General features: G+C 38.8%; 1 protein-coding gene across 1 annotated transcript in view; it reads left to right on the top strand.

The window, feature by feature from the left end:
• Positions 1–5,875: 5,875 nt before the first annotated feature.
• Positions 5,876–16,000, top strand: part of RYa (RYamide) — a 580,001-nt gene continuing 569,876 nt past the window's right edge. The window contains exon 1 of the mRNA XM_067147954.2: positions 5,876–5,942. The gene's annotated coding sequence lies outside the window, so the exon portion shown is untranslated. The remainder of the gene's footprint in view (positions 5,943–16,000) is intronic.

Below are 16,000 nucleotides of genomic sequence, written 5' to 3'. Positions count from 1 at the left end.
TCGAGAGCGGGGAGCAAACTGGCTCCGAAGGCATTTCGCTCTCGATTGACGATGTCTGCGCTATATGACCGTTAGAGGATTGATCGTACTGGTAAATAATTTTAAAATATCGATATCTTTCTCCGTTGTCATTTTATCAGCGGTTGAAGTTAGCCAATCAGATGAATTCATGGGTGAATTTAAATGGGCTGTGCGAGGCGGTGTTGCTAAATCTGCCTAGAAATCAGCATCAAACACAAACACACCGCGGATTTCAGCCATGGTTACAGTAGGGTACATAATATGGCGCGTTCCTGTCAGTTCGGAGGTCCGTGTTCAAATCTCTCCCTTGGTGAAGGTCTTTCCTTCGATTGGTGCTCTCAAGCCTGGTCTTAAGCCACGCTCAGAATTAGCAACATCGCCTCGCTAAGCCCATTTGAATTCACCCGCGAACCGATCTGATCGGCTAACTTCAGCACCTGCAAGATATCGAATTATAAAAATAAAAAAAATGTGTCAGTATGGCCAACCTTCTAACGCTCATATACCCGGTTCACGTTGTTTCCTACCACCCTGTATAAATCCTAACGGAGGGCATTTGAACATTTCATGTGAGAACGAGTTTCATGTGGTATTCTGCTACGTTATCTTCCTTGTGTTCTCCATGTTCCCTATGTAGAGTTGTAGAAAATGGGTTCTAAAAGCGTTTCCTGGCCCACGTCCATATAACATCTTTTATTCTTCTATGTGTGAGGAATGTGCCCTGAAAGTCTGCACGTACCTTATTGTTGCACCCTGTATTATGTGCTTATTCCTAACAACATTCAACTGCGTGAGGTAACGACTGATTATTTCATTTTGTCTATCCAATAATATTGATCTCTAACAAAAGTGTAATTTCTTAAGGTAACGAATGCTTTCGCAAAACTGAGTAACACTATACACACGTGGTTAGTCTGTATTCAATGGAATAATATCAATAAGTTAATTTATTGAATTTACCACCTAATCAATACAAAATGTCATACTTTAGTTGGTTTATTTTGGCATATTAACTAAAATGGTACATGTTTCGCCTTGAATTCAGGCATCATCAGCCATTATCTTAACTTAAAAATAGAAACAGGCATCTGATTTATATATACATGAAATAAAATTTAAAAACCTTGGAGAGACTAAAATTACAATTAACATATAGTAAAAGAATTAAAGTTAAGTTGGTTATAAAGATATTACAATGAGTCAGTAAAATTACAATTGGTGGAAGTAATGGTCATATGACATTATAAGGTTTCTATTATAATTAAAAAGAAAGAACAAAGCAACAGTTTGTCATAACGAGTGATAGGATTGCTAAAAATTATGTTGGCCGACCAGCGGTTACAACGAAAATGACAATGATGGTCGTATTTAATAAAAATGTAGCTTAAAATAATAGTGAAATACGGTCATGTGACCGTCAATACTTGTTGACTAGAGATAAATCGAAAGTCAATGGCATATGGTGATATGGTTCAGTTTAATAAAAATAAAAATAAAAATACGAAGTTGAATAACGATGTTTAAATAGGGCCTTTATAGACCATCTCAATTTGTTGCAAATACTGCAATGTTCTTAAGAATGTGTGGATGATTGACATTCGAGTCGATACAGAAGTGTTACAGTTGAATCTGTAAAAGGAAACAAAAATGTGGTGTTAATTGAGTGAAAAATCATAATTGAATGTTAAAGTGAAGATTGTGTACACTTACCATTAGACTAAGAGAGGGTAGTTTGTTACGTTATTACGTTAGTTAATATGCCAGAGTAAACCAACTAAAGTATGACATTTTGTATTGATTAGGTGGTAAATTCAATAAATTAACTTATTGATATTATTCCATTCAAGTATCATCAATACGGATCAAGAATGATATTTATCACATGTAATATTTATCACATGTAATAGTCTGTATTCATGCTGAGTCTAATGTACGCGGGCCGATGACCGACATGTTAGGCCCTTAACAACAAGCATCATCATCATCATCATCATCATCATCATCATCATCATCATCATCATCATCATCATCATCATCACCTTTCTTACAATTTGCTTTACCTCGCACCGACACAGATAGGTCTTATGGCAACGACGGGATAAGAAAGGCATAGGAGTGGGAAGGAAGCGGCTGTGGCCTTAATTAAGGTACATCCCCAGCATTTGCCTGGTGTGAAAATGGGAAACCACGCAAAACCATCTTCAGGGCTCGAACCCACTATCTTCCGGATGCAAGCACACAGCTGCGCGTCCAACTCGCCCGGTATCAACATCATCATCTCAAGTACGCTGAGAGTGAGAGTACAGTAGCTCGCGCTGTCCTCATACCACTACAGGGAAAGGATCGATTCCTTGCTTGTATCTTCCACTGTGCTGTTTTGTTTGATGGCCCTGCTTTAGAACAATATTGCGAGGCTCATAATGAATTTTTTCCAGAGTGCCAGTATCTACCTAATTATGATACTAACGACACTGTTTTCTATACCTAGCGTTAGAGTCATAAACAATGTAAATTCAGCAGTGTGATTATTCTTTAAACAACACGTTCTCGAGGTAATGGAATGTCTTCATCGTGCTTCATACGCAAGCCTTGGGCCTTTTATTCGAATGAATCATAACTAGGTCTCAAAAGTACAGGCTAAGCATCAGCTACTGAGCGAAGGACATCCTTCAACCTCTTCTGATAGCTCTAATATGCATTCGGGTAATCAAATTAACGAGGTTTTACGAGTAATTAAGGGTTACAGATCTCTTTATTTATTTATTTATTTATTTATTTATTTATTTATTTATTTATTTCATGTCACTACCAGACATGTTTCTCCAGTCCCTTCTTGGGAGCTTAGTTACTATATATTGAAAACCCACAGCTTGTTTCCAGTCAGGAGTGGAATGAATGAAGCCCCCATCTAGCGACGACGATAGGAGTTTTGCCGGCTGCCGAAGCCTGTCGCACTCCTCTGGGGCAATGATTAATGACTGACAGATGGAATCAAATGATACTGGAGAGTATTGCTGGAATGAAAGATGATATGGAAAGTGGGAGTACCCGGAGGAAAACTTGTCCCGCCTCCACTTTTTCCAGCACAAACCGGGATTTGAACCACGGCACCCAGCGATGAGAGGCTGGTGCGCTGCCGCTTAAGCCACGGAGGCTTCACTGTACATTAAGTATTAAAAATAACACATGTTAGGAAGAACGTAAAAAAAATTAAGAAGGAAAGCAGCAATCGGAATTTACAGTACATTAATTCTTTCTCAAATTCGAAATAGACATATCACCTAACATATACCTAAAAATAAAAAATGCCGGGCTGAGTGGCTCAGACGGTTGAGGCGCTGGTCTTCTGACCCTAACTTGGCACGTTCAATCCTGACTCAGTCCGGTGGTATTTGAAGGTGCTCAAATACACCAGCCTCGTGTGAGTAGATTTACTGGCACGTAAAAGAACGTCTTCGGGACTAAATTCCGGCACCTCGGCGTCGTCGGAAACAGTTGAAGTAGTTAGTGGGACGTAAAGCCAATAACTTTATATTATTATTATTATTATTAAAAATAATAAATACTTACAATTCAAAGACATTAAGAATTAGTATCTATAGCACAGTCCGCCACTGTGGTGGGGTGTTTAGTGTGATTAGCTGCCACCCCAGAGGCCCGGGTTCGATTCCCAGCTCTGCCACGAAATTTGAAAATTGGTACGAGGGCTGAAGTAAGGTCCACTCAGACTCAGGAGGTCAACTGAGTAGAGGGGTGCTCGATTCACTACTCAGTCATCCTTGAAGTGGTTTCCCCACTTTCCCCTCCAAGCGAATGCCGCGATGGTACCTAACTTCAGGCTACGGCTGCTTGCTTCCCTCTTCCTCGTCTATCCCTTCCAATCTTGCAACAAGGCCCCTGTTCAGCATAGGAGGTGTGGCGGCCTGGACTAGGTACTGGTCCTCCTGCCCAGTTATATTCCCCGACCCAAAGTCTCACGCTCCAGGACACTGCCCTTGAGGAGGCGGTAGAGGTGTGATCTCTCGCCGATTTCGAGGGAAAACTAACCGTGGAGGGGAAACTGATTAAGAAAGAATCTACAGCACAAAAGAAGTAACTCTAGTCTTAAATTGACGCCATTTCGAAAAGCAAGTATTGACATGTGAAAAGAAGAAAGAAAAACAGGGGAAGTAAAGAAAGAAATACATTTATGTTTGATAAGAGAAGAAGTAAAAACCTCCATGGTTAAGGCGGCAGCGCGTCGGCCTAGCACCGCTGGTTTCCGTGGTTCAAATCCCGGTCAATCCATGTGAGATTTGTGCTGGACAAAGCGGAGGTGGGACAGGTTTTTCTCCTGGTACTCCAGTTTTCCCTGTCATCTTTCGTTCCAGCAACAATATCCAATATCATTTCATTTCATTTCATTTATCACTCATTAATCATTGCCCCTGAAGAGTGAGAAAAGCGTCGGCAGCCGGCACAATTCCTATCCTCGCCGCTAGAGGTGGGCTTCATTCATTCCATTACTGTCCCGGTCGATTGACTGGAAACAGGCTTCAACCAGTAATATGCAAAGAAAGCCTGCATATGTCGATTGTTTCATTTTTGAGATTCTTGTGGTTTTGAAATTGGCGTAAGATACTAAGCATTTAAAGAAATAATGCGGATAGGAGCGCGGAGCTGTGAGCTTGCATCCGGGAGATAGTGGGTTTGAACCCCACTGTCTGCAGCCCTGAAATTGGTTTTCTGTGGTTTCTCATTTTCACAGGAGGAAAATGCTGGGGCTGTACCTTAATTAAGGCCAGGGCCGCTTCCTTCCAACTCCTGGTGTGAAAATGGGAAACCACGGAAAACCATTTTCAGGGCTGCCGACAGTGGGGTTCGAACCTACTATCTCCCGAATACTGGATACTGGCCGCACTTAAGCGACTGCAGCTATCGAGCTCGGTCTTCTTGTTTTCTGTTGAGTGCCAGTTTTTCCTTTGCGTAAAGGATTGTTGGTTTTATGAATGTGTTGCAATACTGAATTTTTGTATGTCTTGATATGGAATTTTTTTGTAGATATTTTGGACTAACCCTAAAGCTTTTAAATTTTTTTTTGGAGACGAGTTTGTTGTGAGATCTTTTCAATGCCTGTCGGTTCGATAAATTCTCAATAGTATTTAAAGTAAGGGACCCTGTGAATTGTACCGTACTTTGTTCTCAGGCTCTTGATATGTCTTTGAACATAAGAATTTAGTTTTCTCAAACGATATCTGTAGTCCCACCTTTTCTGCACTTTTTAAAAAATTATCTCGAACTGTTTAACGGCAATCTCCTCTTCCTGCTCGTTATTATTATTATTATTATTATTATTATTATTATTAAAGACGTCAAAATATCAAATCTATTTGGTAGATTATGCTCACAATAGTTCATTAGTCAATAAGAAAACATATTCTAAGAACAGTATAAGAAACCTACCGCAATAAAACTGATCTATAAAATAATCCATGAGACAGGTAATTAGTCGCTATGCAAGATCTGGTTATGTCCTAGAATAGAACTACTCAATAGCATCTTCCGCGTCCTCTCATGAAAAGAATATTAATACGCACGTCAAATGGAAAGGAAAAGTTGAAATAATTTCTCGGAAGTGTTTACCAACAATATGTTGATTAGGTTGTAACAAGGCAGCGTACAGTGTTTTAATACTGTTTTATTTCATCCAGGGAATTAAGGGAAATTTCCTCGCGGAAAGAGCTGGTGCGTGTTCGGTATTGGTCGCCCTCCCTCGCGGGACTGACCACCTGTGGGTAGCATCACGCATCCCCCTCTCCAGCGCGCGACGTCCTTATATAAAGCGACGCCTAGCGCCGGGCCCAGTGAACCAGGAGCGCGATAGCGGACGAGGGCGCCAACAAGCTTTCAAACCTTCTCGCTACATCTCACGTACGACACAGGTAAGGCAATGCAATACGACTTTAGGGGAAATTTATTTACTCGCATCCTATGTACTTAACATACACTATATTCGAGAAATCACTTTAACCACGCAATGCACGTCCATTAGAACTACAAATTTCGGAAGCTTAAAAATTAAAAATGAAAATTCGATTACAATTCAATCAAATATTTTGAGATATCTGATGACTGGCAGGTTATGTAACGGACGAAATACTAGACCATTAATTTTCAAAGTTTTTAAATACTGTAGAGTTATAAGAACGAACATCACAATTTCTAGGGAGCAATTACGGATTTATTACGACAAAGAATTTATTGCAATTAACAGTATGGAAGCAGTAAATGGCTAGTGTGTGGCTTCGTAATTGCAACGCACAATATTGCTCTGAGAATCACCATTTAAACGCTTCAATCGTAAGGAGAAAGAAATCAATGGAATAGTATGTATTTAATAACGATTTGCGAGTCCATAGTGTAAATGATTAATAAAAAAATTATATACCCATGAGTGCGTTCTATTTGGCATGCTTCAGTAAAAACGTACAAGGAACTTTAAATTTCACCTCTTCCCATTTCCCCAAACTAAACTTTTATCCTTTATATTTCTCAGCCAAATACTTTGCGTGAATAAAACACTGTATCTCTTAATTTATAATCCGTCATTCAATTAAATTTAACTCCAATCATTCAAAAATGTATGATAGTGGAAGGGGGAAATCAATTTTGCCACTAAAATCACCAGTGTACTGTCTGAGTTATATACTTGAATAGTGGAGGGAGTTAGAAGTTATTTAGGTGTGCACTATGTTTCTGATAGCGAGTACACCTTTTTCAGGAAGAGTAAATACGACTAAACACTTTTCCCAAGACATATGTTGGTGTAAACCAAAGGGATCTGTACGAATAACTAAGCTCAAATTTTTCAGATTGAAAAATAAAAGTGTATAGCATTACTTTAGAAATCCTCCTTCAAGGTAGGGCAAGTTAGCCTACACACATGTAACGGCACGCATGTGAATAAAATCCTAAGAGAATTGTTTCATATATGTTCTGTATTCATAAGTATAACCAAGAATTAATTGCGACTGTCTGCCACTAAACTGCTAAGCGAAATTCGATCTGTCAGAACATAATAATCATGATATTCGTTGGCATATTGATCGAAGACGTGGCATTAATTGTAATCGCTCTAATTCACTTTATTTCTTGTTACAAATTGCGGGGCATTTAGCTTTTAAACGACGTGTTTCTCCAACCATGAAATATATACATGACTTTTTGTTTTATGAAGTTTTCTTACTACGCATATTTATTTATTTATTTTATTTATTTATTCAAGGGGCACCTGAGCCTAAGCTCGTAATAGTTCAGTACATACATTCAATTACACAGCAGATGTAAACTAAAATATATATAAACGGTGTCTGACATGAGGTAGTTAACTACTTTACGCTTAAAAGTAAGCAATGTGCATGTCTCTTATGTCTTTAGGGAGGCTGTTAAAATATCCACAGAGTAATTCTATAATGAATTGAATGTGTACCAAACTTACAAGAATATATTTAATTCAACTCTATGAGACTGAAATGACACCAATATTTTGGTTAAGCCATAGAGGACCGTACCAGATTATACAGCCGAGATGGAAGTAAGAGAAAACTTATTGGCTTACCTTCTCTGCTGATAGTGTACTATTTTTGCATTTAGAGTAACACCAAACAGTATTTAGCAACATATGGGGGATTCCTTGTTATACTTATAGAATAAGAAGAACATTTAACTGTCACAAATAGTTTGTATACAACATGTAATAACGTATTAAATTAATCGTAATTAGGTGAGCTGCCTTTTTTGATAGTACATTTGGCGAAGAATAATGAATGGAACTATTTCGCAATCTTGACAGGTGTGGCTGATCGTCAAATATATGTAATGAACGTATTTTTAAACATTTATGTATTAATTACCAATTTATGGGTTGCCTAACATGACAAAGGATACCACATCACTGGCATTCCAAATAGTAATGAACAGTGGTTGTTCAAATGGGTTGTAAAGGTGATTGCGAATAATTTGAAGAGACCTCTTGGTCGCTAATATTGATACAACTAGGAGGATGCTGTTAAGAACCCCCAGATTTCGTAGATGTTTCACACAACATTTAGGCATTGTTCTTCTGGCGACGATTAACAGTCCAACAACATTAACGCTAGAAATTATATATTAGTGTTTGAAATATTCTATTGTTGGCTCACAGATGGCCTCTTGTATGTATAAGCTTACAAATAGACCTTTAATTTACCCAACAAAGAAACTACACTTGTTTAAGTTATGTGACAAGTATTTCTCGATCGACGCTCTTTTATTACATTTTATGAAATGTATTGTTAGTTTTATTATCAATAGAAAATGTCATTTAGCCTCCACAAACTAGAGGTAGCTCAATAAACAAAGCATTTTGATCAAATATATCTTTATAATGAAGATTGTAAGAGAGAAATTGGTTCTAACAGAGAAAGGTCGGCTGTTCTACATGTCGCTTATAAGTCTAGAGTCCGGATTATTAGGTGCTGATAGGTTAGAATGCAAACTTACTTAAGCCAGTAACAAGTATACCCTACACTGTACAGCGGTTATGCTATGAGATTTGCATAGATATTAGGGGTACAGCATATAGAACTCCTTTAATTTATGCTACTCTTCTTACATTATGGTACAACGGGTAGCATGACACTTCCTACAAACCAAATTACTTTACATTCTAACCTATTACCACCTACAAATCCTAGGTATAGAAGTGTTGATGATATTGACTGTCAAAAGTGCAATCGAACCCTTTACAGTCAACGAGACTACCATTCTCATAAATATAAATAGCTTACAGAACTGTACAAAATCATAAGACCCACAACCACCATGGACGTTATACATTTCCTTGTAGTAAGAAACTGAGTTCCTAGGCGTCGCATTTCTCTTTACGAATATCTGCTGGTTAGGTTTCAGCAACCTCAATCCTACCGGTAGTGTCAATTATAAATTCACGAGTCCAGCCTGTTGGAATGATTGTCACATCTATTCGTCTTGAAGATCCATTGTGTTGACGTTCCCTCATGGTTCGAGTGCTGTAATGGTGGGAGTTTCTAAGAGCTTCACCATGTTTGCAGGCATACAAGACGCGTGGGAGAATTTACATCTCACCGTGGCAAAGGTTCCATATGGTAAAGAAAATGTCAAGAGAAATATTTAGTTTGGAACCTCTGTCATTTAATGACATGTATATTAATGAAGCATTATTTAGCAATTTAGAGTCTCCGTGGCTCATATAGCATCGCGCCGGCCTCTCACCACTGCGTTCCGTGGTTCAAATCCCGGTCACTCCATGTGAGATTTGTGCTGGACAAAGTGGAGGCGGGACAGGTTTTTCTCCGGATACTCCGGTTTTCTCTGTCATATTTTATTCCAGCAACACTCTCCAATATCATTTCATTTCATCTGTCATTCATTAATCATTGCCCGTGCGACAGGCTTCGGCAACCGGCGCAATTCCTATCCTCGCCGGTAGATGGGGGCTTCATTCATTCCATTTCTGACCCGGTCGAATGACTGGAAACAGGTTGTGGATTTTCATATTTAGTAATTTCTTTGCTGTGTCGGGGAGGTTGTTAAAAAACAGAAGATTAGGAACATCCAAGTTACTGAAGTTAGTTTGTACAAAATGAATAATATCGCACTAAACGCTACAAGCTGAACATTGTTCTATGATATACAATATTTCACCCTCCTACGCAAAAATCTCGAAAAATTTCGAAATCCTCTCCATATTTGATTAATTTTCAAAAATATTTAATGAAGAGTTAAAGAAGTTATGAACAGATTTTCCGTTAACATTTAAGTGCATAGGCCTACTTTTATTTATACTACGTGAAAAACTTCTCAATGAGCGTTACATTATTCAGTACTGTTAAAAGTGCCTGCCTCCGTAGCGTAACGGTTAGTGTTATCAGCTGCCGTCCTCAGGGGCCCGGGTTCGATTCCCAGTACTGCTAGAAATTTAAGCAGGGCAGCAGGGCTGGTCTGTGGTTGAAATTGTACATGCAGCTCACCTCCAATGGGGGTGTGCTTGACAAGAGCTGCACCACCTCGGGATGAGGACACGAGTTTACTTTACTGTTAAAATACGCATTCCGACTCCTTGGCTGAATGGTCAGTGTACTGGCTTCGGTTGAGGGATCCATGGCTTCGATTTCCGGCCGGGCCGATGGTTTCAACTGCGTACAGGTAATACCTATGGCTCGGAGACTGGGTGGTTTTGTTAATCTGAATACACTTCCTTTCATTTACATAGCACACACCTCGATAACAACCACCACATAAACACGCAATGGTGAATACATCCGTTCACATAGTGTTGGCGTCAGGAATGGCATCAGGCCGTAATAATAGGCAATATTCACATGATGCTCTAACCCTTATAAACTGGGAAGAAAGCTAGGAATAATAATAATAATTATTATTTTAACAATACGTTCTTCATTCCTTGTAAATGAGGGAACACGAAAATCGTGAGATGACATTAAGACTTACCGTAGGATATTCATAAACACAACAAAAGGGGGTATCGATTTCTTGCTACTAAAATACTAAGCTAAATATGATCAGCCAGAAAATAGTAAGCACGACAGTCGTAGGGATATTGATCGGAGACTTGGCGGTGATTGTAATCTTTCTAAGGGTATTGTCTATTTCTTTACGTCCTACTTATTTGCGGTTCTAAAGTACAGTGACAATAATGAATACATTCCTTAGAAGAATTAAGTTTATTTCAACCAAAAAATATATAGGGGTGTTTTATGGAATTTTGACTCAATGTAATATTTAAATTAACACTATGAGATTAATATGATGACGAGTTTCGAGAAGTCCACCTTAAACGACATAGTTCTAAATGTTATACAGTATTTAAGTGACCTATGGTCCCACTTTTGCTACTGTTTCAATTTGCTTTACGTCCCACCGACACAGATAGGTCTTAGCGACAATGGGATAGGAAAGGGCTAAGAGTGGGAAGGAAGTGGCCGTGGCCTTAATTAAGGTACAGTCCCATCATTAGCCTGGTGTGAAAAGGGGGAGACCACGTAAAACCATCTCCAGAGCTGCCGGCAGTGGGGTTCGAACCCACTTTCTCCCGAATGCAAGCTCAGAGCTCCGCACTCCTAACCGCACGACCAACTAGCTCGATCTGCTACTGTTAGAATGATTTTAAAGACTATAATTTATTTATTTTATTTTGTCTTACATTTGTGGTGAAGTTAGGGCCTACGGCCCTCTCTTATACTTAACCACTTTCAATAACAAATTAAAAAAATATAAACATAAAGGTAAAATTAAGACATAGTAATTCTACAAAAAACTAAATAGTAGGGACAGATACCCTAATATCAGGTTACGAATTAGTAAGGCAATAGGAGTGATAATACCAATAATAATAATAATAATAATAATAATAATAATAATAATAATAATTTCGTGTGGCTATTTCCAGCCGTGTGCAACCCTTGTAAGGCAGACCCTCCGATGAGGGTGGGTGGTATCTGCAATGTGTAGGTAACTGCGTGTTATTGTGGTGGAGGATAGCGTTATGTGTGGTGTGTGAGTTGCAGGATGTTGGGGCCAGCACAAACACCCAGCCCCCGAGCCACTGGAATTAACCAATGAAGGTTAAAATCCCCGACCCGGCCGGGAATCGAACTCGGAACCCTCTGAACCGAAGGCCAGTACGCTGACCATTCAGCCAACGAGTCGGACATAATAACTGATGTACATAACAGATAAAAGAAAACCCATTCACAGAACATACGAGCTCAGTTATGTATGCCCAGGTATAACTTTCGGCATGCATAGTGAAGAATTTGGCCCATAAAATAACACTTCCAAAACAAAGATGATGGTGTTTTCTAAACAGACAATACGAGAAAATCTCGCAATGAAAGGTCATATAGTAGAGCAAGTGTCCTTCATTTACTTGGGCACCATGCTCAAAGACCAATGTGATTCCAAACGAGAAAATAAATCTAAAATTGATCAGGACAGGAAACAATTCATTACATGAAGAAATTCTTTGTAAGATCAGATCTCAGACTGCAGTTACGAATCCACACGGTCCCCTGCTACATATTCCCTACTTTCCTGTATGGATGTGAAAGCTGGACCCTGGATCCAAGCAATGCAAAACGTATAGATGCCTTTGAAATGAAATGTATCTGTACCGCCGTCTCCTGCGCATACCTTGGATATTGAAAATTTCAAATGTCGAGGTCCTTCATCAGATGAAAAAGCAAAAAGAACTATTACTTATTCTAAAACAAAGGAAAACACAATACTTAAGGAATGTTTTGAGGGGCTAGCGGTATCAATTATTACAGATAATTATTGAAGGAAAGATACAAGGGAAACGGTCCGTTGGTAGATGGAGAAATCCATAGCTAAAGCTTTTCATGTTGCATTGTCAAGATCAGAGCTGGCTACGTGGATCGCCAACCTCCGTATGGAGGCGGCGTCCTAAGAAGAAGCATGCAGATTTGAATGTATGAGAGGAAGTAAATTGCCGAATGTCCATTGGGAGTGTATTCCAGAATGATTGGAGGAATTCGTTCGATTTAGTGTAATTTCAAGCAGGGAAACATAACGAGTACGAATTTCATGAAAGGAGGAAAGGAAACGAAAATTAAAAGATAGGTAAATAGTAGTGTTCGTCGAAAGCAGTTGGTAAACAATTGGCCTTAAGTGAAAATTCCTTCGTTCATTTATGCGTAGACATCGCAATGTTTCGAAATACGTTGTAACATGTGCGCCATGTCGCAGTTGGGAGGGATACCGTATGCATGAGTTTTGTGTTGTTCAGCATTTAGATTGATTAGTATCGTATCACAGTAGTCTAAATTTGGGAATAGGAGTGCATGGATCAAATTTAATTTAAGGTTTTGAGGAAAAGCATTCTTGTGATGTTCCAGGGGATATGGATTTGCATGAACATTTCTACATACTTTAGTTATGTGCTCATTCCAGGTCAGATTCTCATTGATGGAGATTCCAGGATTAGTTACATTTTGAAGGTACGGTACAGCAGTGCCAGTGATAAAAAATTGGAGGGGGATTGATATTGCATATTGTGTGTAGTAATTTAGAGTTGCCTACGATAATACATTGTGTTTTACGAGGATTTAGGATTAAGTGGTTGTTTTTACAGCCTTTCAGTATCTGAATTATTATGCTGGATTGTTTCATATAAACTCGTTTATTGTAGTGTGTTTGTGTATCCTGAAGATCATCAGCATATACGTGGTAGTTACAATATTGAAGTGTAGACGATATGTCATGAATATGAAAGACGAAAAACAGGGGCCCTAGAACAGACCCTTGAGGGATAACGTATGTGAGCCTATTGAGATCTTTGATTGTTTACAACCACGCCCTGGCATGGTGGTTAAACTGAGGAAAGTCAATCAGTCTGCTATCATTAATTGATTTATATTGCATTCTTATAATTTGTACAAGGCAAACTGATTGCATAATCTTGAGATCAACTAATCACGTGGATTCATACTGACTCATTAACTGCCTTACTCTTAAATGTATAAAATAATAATAAAAATGTTATTGGTTTTTAAGTTCCACTACCTACTTTTGATGCGATTTTTGGAGACGACGAGTGCCGGAATTTAGTCCTGCAGGAGTTCCTTTACGTGCCAGTAACCCTGTCGGCACGAGGCTGACGTATTTGAACATTTTCAAATGCCACTAGATTAGGGTTGCCATGTGTTCCGTATTATGCGGGATTTCCCCTGTTTGAAGGTCTGAAGTACTGTCCAATTTTAACAGCATACGGGACTCCCTTTTCCCCCCCAATATTTAAAGAAATTACCTCTGCCATGGTTGAAATAATCTATTTACAAGCTTTCAATGAAGCAATACTTGAGCTTAAAAATAAATTTAACATTGTTGAATCTTATGATACGATGTCAAAATTGACGTCGAAGTTAATCTGTAAGAAAGATTATCATTTTTAGGTGGGAAATTACGTCATTAATAGATCAACCCCTCCCAGGCCTTCAGAATGAATGGAGTGAAATCTAAGCTGAAGAGCGTTTACAATGCTGAAATACAGTAAATTTTCTGGAAAAAGTTTATTGACTTCAGTGATGTCAATATTTTTAAGAAACCAGATGTTAAATGTTTTGGTTTTGAAGAAATGATTAATTATTTAAAATTCACCGTAATTTTTCCAACTTTTAATTTGGATAGCTTTTATGAAGAATTTCCTTCCCATAACATTGAATTACATGACGCTGGATCTACATATACCTGTACTGAGGGAGATCAGATCTGTAATGTTAACTCAAAATGGGTGAATTTTTTCTCTAAATTTAGATGCTGTTCCAAATGCACTAATGTTCGAATCTTATAATCTATGTATTCCTGGATCGAATGCGTCATGTTGAAACAGGTTTTTCAATTCTGAGAAACAAATGGAATGATGATAGGAATAGACGTTTAGCAACACTGATAAAGTCAGAAAATATTCAAATCTCACTTAATTTTGATCATAGCTGTCAGAAATTTTATGGCTTCGTTAAGGAAAATTCAAAATTATTGAAAAAGGCTAAAAGTGAAGAAAATATGGGTTTTGCACTTTCTATGTAGAAAATGAAACATAAAAATATTGCAATAAAATTTGTGCATACAATGTTATTATAGAACAGTAAATTATATCTCAGTGTTTTCTTGAGCAAAGGTCATTACGTCGTGTCGACATGACCTGTCCCTTATTGGCACATCAGAGACCTGGCAACTCTACACCAAACTGGGCCAGGATCGAACCTGCCGTCTTGGGGTCAGTAGGCCAGCATCTCAATCGTCTGAGTCACACAACCCGGCAAATATTTGAAATGCCATCATATCTTTATTTATCTCAATATATTTTTGTTTGATAGAATGAAAATAATATTTCCTTTTTTTTTTTTGCTAGTGGCTTTACGTCACACCGACACAGATAGGTCTTATGGCGACGATGGGAGAGGAAAGGCTTAGGAATGGGAAGGAAGCGGCCGTGGCCTTAATAAAGGTACATCCCCAGCATTTGACTGGTGTGAAAATGGGAAACCACGGAAAGCCATCTTCAGGGCTGCCGACAGTGGAATTCGAACCCACTATCTCCCGGATGCAAGCTCACAGCCACGCGCTCCTAACAGCACGGCCAACTTGCCCGGTATATAACTTTAGTTATGTAGTTTTTATCAATAGGACCTCTAATAACATAAATGCAGTATTAGATAATTACATTTTAGGCCCTCCTTTAAACTACCATTTCACTCAGCGTGAACAAAATTAAATTATTGTACTGCCTCATTCCCAGAGTTTGCATACCAAATGTTATTAAATTCTCTTCAGCCATTTTCTCGTAATGCCTTTACAGACAGACAGACAGACAGACAGACAGACAGACAGACAGACAGACAGACAGACAGACAGACAGACAGACAGACAGACAGACAGACAGACAGACAGACAGACAGACAGACAGACAGACAGACAGACAGACAGACAGACAGACAGACAGACAGACAGACAGACAGGAGATTACGGAGAATTTGAAAGTGCATTTCCTTGGACACGACCGATACATAACCACGATTCTTTTTAAATTCCGACCAATGTACATACAAAACTCTTATTTATAGGCAGGGATTTACTATTTTTATAAGACACTGTCTCTGTGTGTGTGTGTGTGTGTGTGTGTGAAATAAAATCTAGCAACGATCTCTTACGGCACAAAGCTTATTCATTTCATTTCTAGTTCTTAAAGTTTATCTGTACGAATTCCACGCATCAGTCCATCAAATTATTTTGTCTAAACAAAATCTTGGGATGAAACGTGTCATCTTCAAAAGTGTCCGACTCGTTGGCTGAATGGTCAGCGTACTGGCCTTCGGTTCAGAGGGTCCCGGGTTCGATTCCCGGCCGGGCCGGGGATTTTAACCTTAATTGGCCCGAGGGC

This window comes from Anabrus simplex, chromosome 5 (genome assembly GCF_040414725.1).
Source record: "Anabrus simplex isolate iqAnaSimp1 chromosome 5, ASM4041472v1, whole genome shotgun sequence".
Taxonomy (NCBI): Eukaryota; Metazoa; Arthropoda; class Insecta; order Orthoptera; family Tettigoniidae; genus Anabrus; species Anabrus simplex.
The sequence above is the reverse complement of the archived record's forward strand: the minus strand, read 5'-3'. Positions and strand labels throughout refer to the sequence as shown.